Here is a 12732-nt window from a genome sequence, read left to right as displayed (position 1 = left end):
TACACCCCTCAAGGTATTCAAAACTGATTTTACAAACGTTGTTAACCCTTTAGGTGTTGCACAAGATTTAATGGAAAATAGAGATACAATTTCAAAATTTCACTTTTTTGGCAGATTTTCCATTTTAATATTTTTTTCCAGTTACAAAGCAAGGGTTAACAGCCAAACAAAACTCATTATTTATGACCCTGATTCTGTAGTTTACAGAAACTCCCCATATGTGGTTGTAAACTGCTGTACGGGCACACGGCAGGGCGCAGAAGGAAAGTAATGCCATACGGTTTTTGGAAGGCAGATTTTGCTGGACTGTTTTTTTGACACCATGTCCCATTTGAAGCCCCCCTGATGCACCCCTAGAGTAGAAACTCCAGAAAAGTGACCCCATTTTAGAAACTACGGGATAGGGTGGCAGTTTTGTTGGTACTAGTTTAGGGTACATATGATTTTTGGTTGCTCTATATTACACTTTTTGTGCGGCAAGGTAACAAGAAATAGCTTTTTTGGCACCGTTTTTTTTATTGTTATTTACAACATTCATCTGACAGGTTAGATCATGTGGTAATTTCATAGAGCAGGTTGTCACGGACCCGGCGATACTTAATATGTATTCAATTTTTTTAATTTATGTAAGTTTTACCCAATGATTTCATTTTTAAAACAAAAAAAAGTTTTAGTGTCTCCATAGTCTAAGAGCCATAGTTTTTTCAGTTTTTGGGCAATTATCTTAAGTAGGGTCTCATTTTTTGCGGGATGAGATGACGGTTTGATTTGCACTATTTTGGGGTGCATATGACTTTTTGATCGCTTGCTATTACACTTTTTGTGACGTAAGATGACAAAAAAATGGCTTTTTTTACACCGTTTTTTTTTTTTTTACGGTGGTCACCTGAGGGGATAGGTCATGTGATATTTTTATAGAGTCGGTCGATACGGACGCGGAGATACCTAATATGTATACTTTTTTTTTATTTATGTAAGTTTTACACAATGATTTCATTTTTGAAACAAAAAAAAATGATGTTTTAGTGTTTCCATAGTCTAAGAGCCATAGTTTTTTCAGTTTTTGGGCGATTATCTCAAGTAGGGTCTCATTTTTTGCAGGATGAGATGACGGTTTGATTGTTACAATTTTGGCGTACATGCGACTTTTTTGATCACTTTTATTACCTTTTTTTGGGAAGTAAGGTGGGCAATTTCATCATAGTTTTTTATTTTTTATTTTTATGGAGTTCACCGTTCGGGTAAAGTAACATGACCATTTTATAGATCAGGTCGTTACGGACGCGGCGATACCAAACATGTGTAGGGAATTTAATTTTTTTTAATTTTTAATCAGTGATAAATGTGTTTTTTGATTTTTACTTTTTTTTTCACTTTTTTTTACTTTTTTTTTACCCAGACCCACTTGGTTCTTGAAGATCCAGTGGGTCTGATGTCTGTATAATACAGTACAGTACAATATATAGGGTACTGCACTGTATTTTACTTACACTGAACAGATCTATGCCTTCAGCACAGATCTGTTCAGCACCATGGACAGCAGGACGCCTGAGACGGTGTCCTGTTGCCATGGGAACCTTCCCCGTCTGCCACAACTTCGCAGACGGGGAAGGGTGAGGACGGGGCTGGCGGGGGGCTGTCTGGGAGCTCTCTCCCTCTCCGTACGGACCGCTGTATGGAGAGGGTTAAACGGCTGACATCGCATCACCGTTGTCAGCCGTTTATACCAGGGTGTCAGCAATGTGCTGGCACCCTGGTATACCCACTGTACACCACCGCCCGCAACACCCCCCCTGCACCTCCCACCGGGCTAAAATCTTTCATAGGTGCAGGGGGGGTGATAAATATATATTTTCGCCACACTAAAGTTTCTGATCACCGCAGTCAGGGACCGCGGGGGTCAGAAACTGCAGAAATCGCAACAAACCGCAGGTCTGAATTGACCTGCGGCTTGTTGCGATCGCGGACATGGGGGGGTCACGGGACCCCCCCGCGCATTTAGCCGAGGTGCCTGCTCAATGATTTGAGCAGGCACCTTGTTCCGATCACAGCCGGCCGGGCGGCAGTGATCGGAACAACACATGACGTACCGGTACGTCATGTGTCCTTAAGGACTCGGGAAACATGCCGTACCGATACGTCATGTGTCCTTAAGGGGTTAAGCTCCCAGTCCATCCCCGATTCAGACACTTTACTCAGTCCTTAGTTGAAGCACCTTTGGCAGCGATTATAGCCTCCAGTCTTCTTGAGTAAGATGCCACAAGATTTGCACACCTGGATTTTGAGATTTTCTGACATTTTTCTCTGAAGAGCTTCTCAAGCTCTGTCAGGATGGATTAGGACTGTCAGTGGAAAGCCATGTTCAGGTCTCTCCAGATGTGGGAGTGTGTGTATATATAGCAACATAGTATTATCTTGCCTAATTATAGCTTGCATCATTCTCAAAGTGCAGCTTTTCTAAGTGCATTAGAGATATTCAGGAGACTAACTTAGAGCTTTTCCACTATAGCAGAACTTCAGCTGTGTTTTTGGTGGCTACTCAGACACTCTGCTTCAAAACAGGTAAGGAATTTGTTAGACAGGTTTTTGCTATTGTCTGATTGCAAATGAGCATAGGGCAATTAAGGTGTTAAATTTGTTATTGGGGGAGGAGCTTTTGTGGGAGTGTGTGTATATATAACAACATAGTATTAGCTTGCCTAATTATAGCTTGCATAATTCTCAAAGTGCAGCATTTCTAAGTGCATTAGAGATATTAAGGAGGTAATCTGGAGGTGGATACAATCTAAAAAAGTAAGATTTGTTTGTTTAGCATCTTTCCCCTCTTTAAAATGGCAGACCTGGTTCTGTGCAGGAATTGTTGTGCTTTTATTTCATGTTCCACTCTTCGGAGCTTTGGATGCTGTCTGATCTGTAGATAGCTCTCCGTAATGCAGCAGGAAATTGCATTTTTGAAATCTGAGATTTGTAAACTAACTGTTAAACAAACTCAGGCCCCCTAGAAATGGAAGATGGGTTACTGCAGGTTCTGGTAGACTTAGAGTTGTTGATAGAAGACATGTCCCACAGTCTGTGGCTCTCCATAATTCATTTGCAGCAGTTTCAGAGTGCAAGAGCAACATGGAGGATGGCTCAGGCACAGTGGGTGAGGAGCAATCATCTCCTATGCCTAAAGTATGCAAGACTGCAGCCAAAGACAAAAAGGATAAGGTGAGGACTGATAGTAAGCAGCTGTTGGTGGGAGATTCTATCATAAGAGGTGTGAAGTTTGAGAAAAATGGTTTTGTGAGGTGTCTCCCTGGTGCTACCTCTAGCAGGGACAGACAACGCATCCTTAATATTGTTACGCAAGCAAAGCAGGAAAGGGAGGTGCATGTTATTGTCCATATTGGGATAAATGATCTGGCTTGCAATGAGGTTTCAAAGGTGAAGAAAGCTTTTTAAACACTTGGTAATAATATACGGGAGGTTGCATCAACTGTTTTATTCTCTGCAGTTTTGCCTGTGCATAGCCTTCAGCATGACAGGCAGATGCGCATTAAGGAATTCAATGTATGGCTTGGTGAATGGTGTCTGAACCAAGGGTTTGGCTTTGTGTCTCATGTTAGTTCTCGTTGGAATAGAAAAGAACTGTACAAGAAAGATGGTTTGCATCTTTCTCTCAAGGGAATGAATGTCCTCAGTGAACAGTTCAAAGTATTTGCTAAGGAGCATTTAAACTAGGAAAGGGGGGCAAAAGAGTGATAATCCAGCAGTCCGACTGCCCCCGAAACAATGCCAGAAGATGCCAGTAGCACAGAGGTTAAGAACTGTTTAGGGAATAAGATCAATGAACTTGAGTATATAATGGCATATGCGAATATAGATTTAGGGGCTGTTACTGAGACATGGTTCAATGAGAGTAATGACTGGGATATAACAATACCAGGGTTCTCTCTATATAGGAAAGACAGAGAAGGCAAGAGAGAGGGAGGGGTGGCCCTGTATGTGAAAGATAGCATAAAATCGAATCTAATACAAGTTAGCGAGACCAATTTAGAGTCTGTTTGGGTTATGTTGCAGCTTGATAATCATAAGGTAACTCGTGTAGGTGTGATATATAGACCACCCGGCCAAGTCAAAGAAATAGATGATCTACTAGTTGAGGAAATAGCTAAAATGACATTGAAAGGGGAAGTTATCATTATGGCAGACTTTAGTCCTCCTGATGTAAACTGGAAAACCAAAATAGCTAGTTCTGCCAGGAGTACAAATATTCTAAATTCCCTACTGGGATTATCTCTACAGCAAGTAGTTGAGGAGCCAACCCGGAAGGAGCCCATTTTGGATTTAGTATTCACAAATGGGAATTTGGTATCTGATATTACTGTAGGGGAAAGCTTGGGATCTAGTGATCACCAGTCAGTGTGGTTAACTATAAGCACAGTGACTGAGTCACACCACACAAAAACAAAAGTTTTAGATTTTAGAAAAACTGACTTTTCTAAAATTAGATTAGTAGTATACGAGTCCCTATCAGACTGGACTAGTTTCAATGGAGTCCAGGAGAAATGGGACTATTTAAAAGTGGCACTATTGAAGGCAGCAGATAATTGCAATAGGCTTGTCAGTAAAAGCTAAAAAAAGGAAGAGACCACTGTGGTACTCAGCAGAAGTGGCCAAAATCATTAACAACAAAAAGATAGCATTTAGTAATTATAAAAAATATAAAAAAACGGGGATGACAGGGAAATTTATAAGATTAGGCAGAGAGAGGCCAAGCAAGTTATAAGAGCTTCTAAAGCACAGGCAGAAGAGAAATTAGCTCAGTCAGTGAAAAAAGGTGATAAGACATTCTTCAGATACATAAAGGAAAAAAGGAAATTAAAACAAGGAATTACCAAATTAAAAACAAAAGAAGGAAGGTATATGGAAAAAGATAAAAAAACTAGCTGACTGCCTCAATAAATACTTCTGTTCAGTTTTTACAAAGGAAAATGAATGCAAAGGACCTCATTTAGGGAGGAAGACTAATGAATCTTTTGATGCATGTGTCTTTACAGAGGAAGAGGTTCTAAGTCAGCTGTCTAAAATTAATACAAATAAGTCACAGGGGCCGGATGGGATACACCCAAAGCTATTAAAAGAGCTTAGTGGTGTACTAGCAAAACCATTAACAGATTTATTTAACCAATCACTGGTAACAGAAGATTTATTTAACCAATCGTCCCAGAAGATTGGAAATTAGCAAATGTTGTGCCCATTCACAAGAAAGGTAGTAGGGAGGAATCGGGCAACAATAGGCCAGTAAACCTGACATCAATAGTGGGGAAATTAATGGAAAGCATACTTAAAGGGATTCTGCACTTTCATTTAACTGATGATCTATCCTCTGGATAGATCATCAGCTTCTGATCAGCTTCTGATCGGGGCTAAGCTCTGTTCACTTGAATGGAGCTTAGCCGCGCCCACGCTAGTTGATACTAGTCGTGACGTCAGTGGGCCGGCGGTTAACAGTGAGAAGGCCACGGCGCTGCTGGAGCGCCGCTGCCTTCTCAAATAGTTGATCGGCGGGAGTCCCGGGTGTTGGACCCCCGCCGATCAGATGCTGATGATCTATCCAGAGGATAGATCATCAGTTAAATGAAAGTGCAGAACCTCTTTAAGGAGAGGATTGTGGAACATCTAAAATCCCATGGAGTGAAAGATGAAAAACAGCATGGGTTTACTTCAGGGAGATCATGTCAAGCTAATCTTATTGATTTTTTTGATTGGGTGACTAAAATAATAGATGCCGGAGGTGCAGTAGACATTGCTTATCTAGACTTTAGTAAGGCTGTCCCACATAGAAGGCTTATCAATAAATTGTCGTCTTTGAGCTTGGACTCCTATATTGTTGAATGGATTAGGCAGGGGCTGAAGGACAGACAACAGAGGGTTGTAGTCAATGGAGTATATTCAGACTATGGTCTTGTTTCCAGTGGGGTACCTCAGGGATCTGTTCTGGGACCCATATTGTTTAATATCTTTATTAGCGAAATTGCAGAAGGCCTCGATGGTAAAGGTGTGTCTTTTTGCTGATGACACAAAGATTTGCAACATGGTTGATGTTCCTGGAGAGCTACACCAAATTGAAAAGGATTTAGGAAAGCTAGAGGAATGGTCAAAAATCTGGCAACTAAAATGTAATGTTGATAAGTGCAAGATAATGCATCTAGGGCGTAAAAACCCAAGAGCAGAATATAAAATCAGTGATACAGTCCTAACCTCAGTATCTGAGGAAAGGGATTTAGGGGTCATTATTTCAGAATACTTAAAGGTAGGCAGACAATGTCATAGAGCAGCAGGAAATGGTAGCAGAATTATTGGGTGTATAGGGAGAGGCATTAACAGTAGAAAGAGGGAGGTGCTCATGCGCTCTACAGAGCACTAGTGAGACCTCATTTGGAGTATTGTGCGCAGTACTGGAGACCATATCTCCAGAAGAATATTGATACTTTGGAGAGAGTTCAGAGAAGAGCTACTAAACTAGTACATGGATTGCAGGATAAAACTTACCAGGAAAGGTTAAAGGACCTTAACATGTATAGCTTTGAAGAAAGACGAGACAGAGGGGATATGATAGAAACTTTTAAATACATAAAGGGAATCAACATGGTAAAACAGGAGAAAATATTTAAAAGAAGAAAAACTGCTACGAGAGGACATAGTTTTAAATTAGAGGGGCAAAGGTTTAAAAGTAATATCAGGAAGTATTACTTTACTGAGTGAGTAGTGGATGCATGGAATAACCTTCCTGCAAAAGTGGAGGAGTTTAAGCATGCATGGGATAGGCATAAGGCCATCCTTCATATAAGATAGGGCCAGGGGCTATTCATAGTAATCAGTATATTGGGCAGACTAAATGGGCCAAATGGTTCTTATCTGCCGACACATTCTATGTTTCTATGTTAGAATGGGTTCAAATTAGGGCTCTGGCTGTTGTCTTGGCTGTGTGCCTATGGTAATTGTCTTGTTGGGAAGGGAACCTCCAGCCCAGTCTGAGGTCCAGAGAACTCTGGTCCAGGTTTTTCTTAACACTAGCTCTGTACTTTGCTCCATTCAGCTTTCCCTAATCCTTGACCAGTTTCCCTATCCCAGCCACTGAAAAATACCCCCACAGCATGATGCTGCCACCACTATGCTTCATTGTACGGTTAAAATGAGCATTGTCTGGTCTCCCCAAGACATCATACCTAGAATTGAGGACAAAAAGTTTATTCTTGGTTTCATCAGGTCAGAGAATTTTGTTTCTCACAGTCTGAGAGTAATTCGATGCTTTCATATGTATTTTAATGGCTTTCTTTTGACCACTCTGCCATAAAGCCCTGATTGCTGGAGTGCTGCAGTGATGGCTGACCTTCTGGAAGATTCTCCCATCTGCATGCAGGATATTTGGAGCTCAGTCAGAGTGACCATTGGGTTCTTGGTCGCCTCTCTTACCAAGGCCCTTCTAGCTTAATTACTACGTTTGGTGGGGCAGCCAGCACTAGGGAGAGTCCTGGTTGTTCCAAACGTCTTACATTTAAGAAATATGGTGACCACTGTGCTCTTGGGAACTCTAAATGCAGCAGAAATTTTTTGTACCCTTTTGTTCCCTTCTCCAGATTTGTGCCTCCACACAATTCTGTCTCTGAGCTCTACGGGCAGTAGTTTCCTCCTTTTGCCTTAGTTTGTTCTCTGATATGCATTTTCAGCTGTGAGACCTTATATTGATGGGAGTTTGTCTTTCTAAAGCATGTCCAGTCAACTAAATATACCATAGGTGGACTCCAATCAAGGTGTAGATATATCTCAAAGATGATCAAGAAAAATGTGTAGGCCCCCAGAGCTAAATTGTTAGTGTTATAAAGTGTTATATCAAAGGGTCTCAGTACTTTTGTCCATGTGAATTTTTATATTTTACTTTTTAATACATTTGCAAGCATTTTAAAAGTTCTCAGTTTGGGGGCGGAGCCAACGAGCATGGTGGAGGACGCTTGAACCTTGAGCTCCTCACCACACCACCTGGCTTCTTAGCTACAACAGCGTTTATCACTGCCAAATCATGGGCAAACCCAGCAAGGAGAGAGGGAAGGAAGCGGAGGCTACCCCGAGGGTCAAGAAGTCGCATGGCGACATGAATAAATTCTTTCAGAAGAAGTTGTCCTTCACGGCCAAGCGCAGCAAAATGGCGCCGGCTGATTACAGCGACCCGGCGCATGAAGAGGAAGACTCGGACGGCGCGAGTTCATACTCTCATTCCGAACCTCAAGACCGGGAGAACCCGATGCCTATAACCAGGTCCTTCTTGAAGCATACACTGGCGCAAGCCCTCTCACCAGTTATGAAGGAACTGGCCGATATAAAAACAGAAGTGACTCACATGGGGCAAAGAGTTGAGGCCTTAGAGGAAATACAAGCTGTGGTCATCCAACACAGTAAAGGTATGCAATCTCAGATGCAAGTGCTACGTACGCAAGTAAATAATGCATACCTGTATCTTGAGGACCAAGAAAATAGAGGTCGTCGGAAGAATGTGCGATTGAGAGGGATCCCGGAGACGGTCTCTTCTGAAGACCTGATGGAAATGGTCCGCAGTGTTTTTGCCACGCTGCTGGGACCAGATCGCGCGGCAGCCATTATAATAGAAAGGGCCCACAGAGCTCTGCGTCCAAAGCCTCCAGCGGGCGATCCTCCTCGGGACACCATATGCACCTTACTTAATTTTCTGGACACTGCAGAAGTTCTAAGAGCGGCGAGAGAAAAGGAGGAAGTTCTTCTTGAGAACAGCAAGATCCTGCTATTTCAGGACTTAGCCGCAAGCACCCTTGCTAAACGCAGGGCTTTGAAACCGCTGATGGCGGAATTGAGGGCGAGGAAGCACCCCTTGAGATGGCTGTTTCCATTTGGTCTCAGTACCACAATAAATGGTAGACAGTTTCTGGTGAAACATCCAGACGATTTGCAAAAGATCTGGGAAGCTTTGGATATCGCACCGATGGAAATAACACCTTGGTTGCCGGTGGCGGATTCTGACGAACTCCCCAAGTTAACAGCTCCCTCTCCATGGAACCGAACAGGGAAGTTCAAATCCCCTAAGAAGAGAGCGGGTCCTGCGGACTGAGAATCCTCACGTGAGACATTCACAACCTTGCCTAACCCTTTATTTTTTAGGGCTATATGAAGGGACTGGAAATCATAGTTATTTATTGTTTGATTGCTGATGTTTATGTATGTATGTTTATGACAATGACATCCTGGGTCAGGGGATACAATGCCATTACAAGATGAGGTTGTCCGCACAGTTGATGGTTATTGCTCCACATATAGGGTGTTTAGAGTGATGGTCAAGATAATAATTATATCACCCTAGCAGGGGATAAAGAACCCAGAAACAGACCCGCAGATATATATATACACTGGTATTGTTCCCTTCATGTACCCGGTTAGCATAGGGCAGGTTATATTATACCCAAGTCAGGGAGGTGGTGCTCCGGATGAGATCGTGGCTCTCACCAATAAGTTACCTCCCCCCACATACATCCACATGTATGTCATCTCTGTTGTCTACGATAGTAGGTTCACGGCTTACCTCATCTTCTATGAGGAGCCGATGTTAGTATTAGTGACTCTGAATGTGAATGGGATGAACACGCCGCAAAAACGCAGCCAGATATATCACATGCTCAGAAAAGAAAAAGCTGACATCACGTTTCTGCAAGAAACACACTTCAGGCATTTACATGTCCCCAATATGGTGAACAAGCACTTTAACAATTGGTATCATGCTACCTATACGTCAGCAGCCAGAGGAGTTTCTATAGGGATCAACAGTAATATTCCCTTGGTAGTGTTAGATAAAAGAATAGATCCTGAAGGCAGTTATTTGTTCATAAAAGGGAGAATCTTGAATTCCATGGTTACGCTCGCTACCTTGTATGCCCCTAATGTTAAACAGGTATCATGGGTGGTCCAGACATTAGAAGCTCTTAGGGCATTTGCCGAGGGGACCCTCATTGCAGGGGGGATCTCAATCTAGCTTTAGATTTTTCAAAAGATTCCACTTCCAAGCATGCTTCTGTCCCCAAGAAACAGATCCGTAGGATTCAAATTAGCCTAGCAGATTTGGGAATCTCTGACATCTGGAGGATACTCCATCCGAGTGAAAAAGATTATACGTATTTTTCCCAAGTTCACAAATCCTATCAACGATTAGATTATGTGTTTATATCTAATACGGCTTTATTGTCTGTAACTAGTGCTTCGATTGGGAATATTACTGTTTCGGATCATGCCCCTGTCAGTTTTTGTTTTAGGCTTCAGGACATCCCACCTAAAGCTTGGTCTTGGAGGCTTAACACCACGCTTATAGATGATTTGGTTAATAGGGACCTCATTAAAGACAAAATACTAGATTATTTCAAAGTTAATGATATTCCTGAAACATCAAAGACTATATTGTGGGAGGCCCATAAAACAGTTGTGAGAGGGGAATTGATTAGTATGGGAACTAGGGTAAAAAAAATTAAGAGCAAAGAAAGTAGAAATACTCTTACTACAAATTTCTGAACTAGAAAGAAAACACAAGTCCAATATGTCAGAAGAGGCCCAAAATAAATTGAATCTATTACGTTCTCAATTAAAGGATGTGCGCAATGTCAAATCTGCTAGAGCTTTACAAAAGTTAAGGTTTAAATATTATTCACATGGAGACAAGGGTTCTAAACTAGTGTCGGCTCTTTTGAAGGCCCAGAGAAATAAAACCTTTATTAGCGCGGTAAAGACTAAAACGGGTAATAGAATGACTACGACCCCTGCCATTGCAGAGGAATTTTGTAAATTCTATACCTCGTTGTACAACCTAGAGGATGCCCCTGGAAGTGCGCCTCACCACAGGCAGGACCACATTGATAAATTTCTTCAATCTATAAAAATGCCTACCCTCTCTGAAGACGGGAAAGCCAGCCTATTAACGCCTTTTACTATACAGGAGATAGAAACAACCCTCCACACTATCCCGTCGGGCAAAAGTCCGGGACCTGACGGATTCCTGATTGCTTATTATAAAAAGTTCAAAGAGATACTATTGCCTCACTTCGCTAATTTATGCAACTCTCTGATGTCGGGTTCTTCTCTCACTCCCCAGGCCCAACTGGCTCATATAACTATTTTGCATAAGGAAGGGATAGACCCAGAGGAATGTGGTAGTTATCGACCCATTTCCTTGCTCAACACTGATCTGAAGTGGTGGGCGAAGCTATTGAGCCAACGCATTTCCAAATTGCTTCCTGATCTAATAGGAGAAGAACAGGTGGGTTTTGTGCCGGGGAGGGAGGGAAGACACAACATCAGTAGAGTACTGCACTCCATATTCGTAGCTAAGGAAAAAAAGATTCCGCTACTGCTCCTAGGGACGGATGCTGAAAAGGCGTTCGACAGAGTTAATTGGCTTTTCATGAAAGCCTGCTTGGTTGCGTTTGGTTTTCCTTTGCAGGTCATTGATGCTATATTTTCATTATACTCAGCCCCTTCGGCCAAAGTGTTGGTTAATGTAACTCTGTCGGACGCCTTTCAGATTAAAAATGGAACTAGGCAGGGATGCCCGCTATCCCCAACCCTATTTGTTTTGACCTTGGAAACCCTCCTACTGAAATTTAGACAATCCCCCATTATTGAAGGAATGAAAATTGAAGGTGTACGTCATAAGATGTCGGCATTTGCTGACGACCTTCTTTTGATGATTACGAACCCAGAGGAAGCCATGCCTCATGTCTTGGGAATTTTTGAACAGTTTGGAGGTGTTTCTAATTTCAAGATAAATATGGATAAATCTGAAGCTTTAAGTGTTTCTTTGGATCATGCCAAAAAGAAGCAGTTAGAAGCTTTGACCCCCTTTAGATGGCCCTCTGAAGCTATAAGATATCTAGGGATCATGGTGCCGGCAAATCCAGCTCACCTTTTCAGGCTTAATTATACCCCCTTACTAAACAAAATAAAAGTTTTCCTTTCTAAACCCTCATTACCCAATCTCTCTTGGTTAGGGAGAAAAAATGTTCTGACAACATATGTCCTGCCTCAGGTTATGTACACTTTTAGGTCTCTTCCAATCACGGTACCAAAGTCATTCCTGAACAAACTGAAAACATTCATGGGTAGGTTTCTCTGGGCCGACAAGAGAGCCAGACTGTCTTATACACTTTTTTAACCAGGCGCCGGAAACAAGGGGGTATATCCCTTCCGGATCTCTCTATGTACATTCAGGCTATTCACTTAGAAAGGTGGCTGACTCTTTCTAGGAAGCAATCTATCCCCATACATATTTCTCTAGAAAAGGCTCTTCTGGGAGTAAATCAAGAACACCTCCTATGGAGACATAATAACAAGATCCCCAATAGACAGGTAGTCTTAAGTGACATCATGAGGTGTACAATTGTACACTGTAATAATACCTCAGCTCTTAATATGGGTCAAGACCGCCTTTCACCCATGATGCCTCTTCAGCTTCTCCCACAAATGCTCTCAACCACATCAAGTAAACGACCTAAGATTTGGGGATTCGCTCATGATCTCAGATTAGGGGACTTAGTGAAAATAGGCCCGAACTCTGATTATTACACAATCCTAACTGGTAACTCGGTGGTTGAAATAGATATGATCCAGAAATGGGACTTTGAGAGTACTTGCGCCAGGTTTTTGAGATCGTCGCTTTTGCCTCTTCCAGATCCTACCTGG

The sequence above is a fragment of the Bufo bufo genome, chromosome 5 (genome assembly GCF_905171765.1).
Source record: "Bufo bufo chromosome 5, aBufBuf1.1, whole genome shotgun sequence".
Taxonomy (NCBI): Eukaryota; Metazoa; Chordata; class Amphibia; order Anura; family Bufonidae; genus Bufo; species Bufo bufo.
This window is presented reverse-complemented; position numbering follows the sequence as displayed.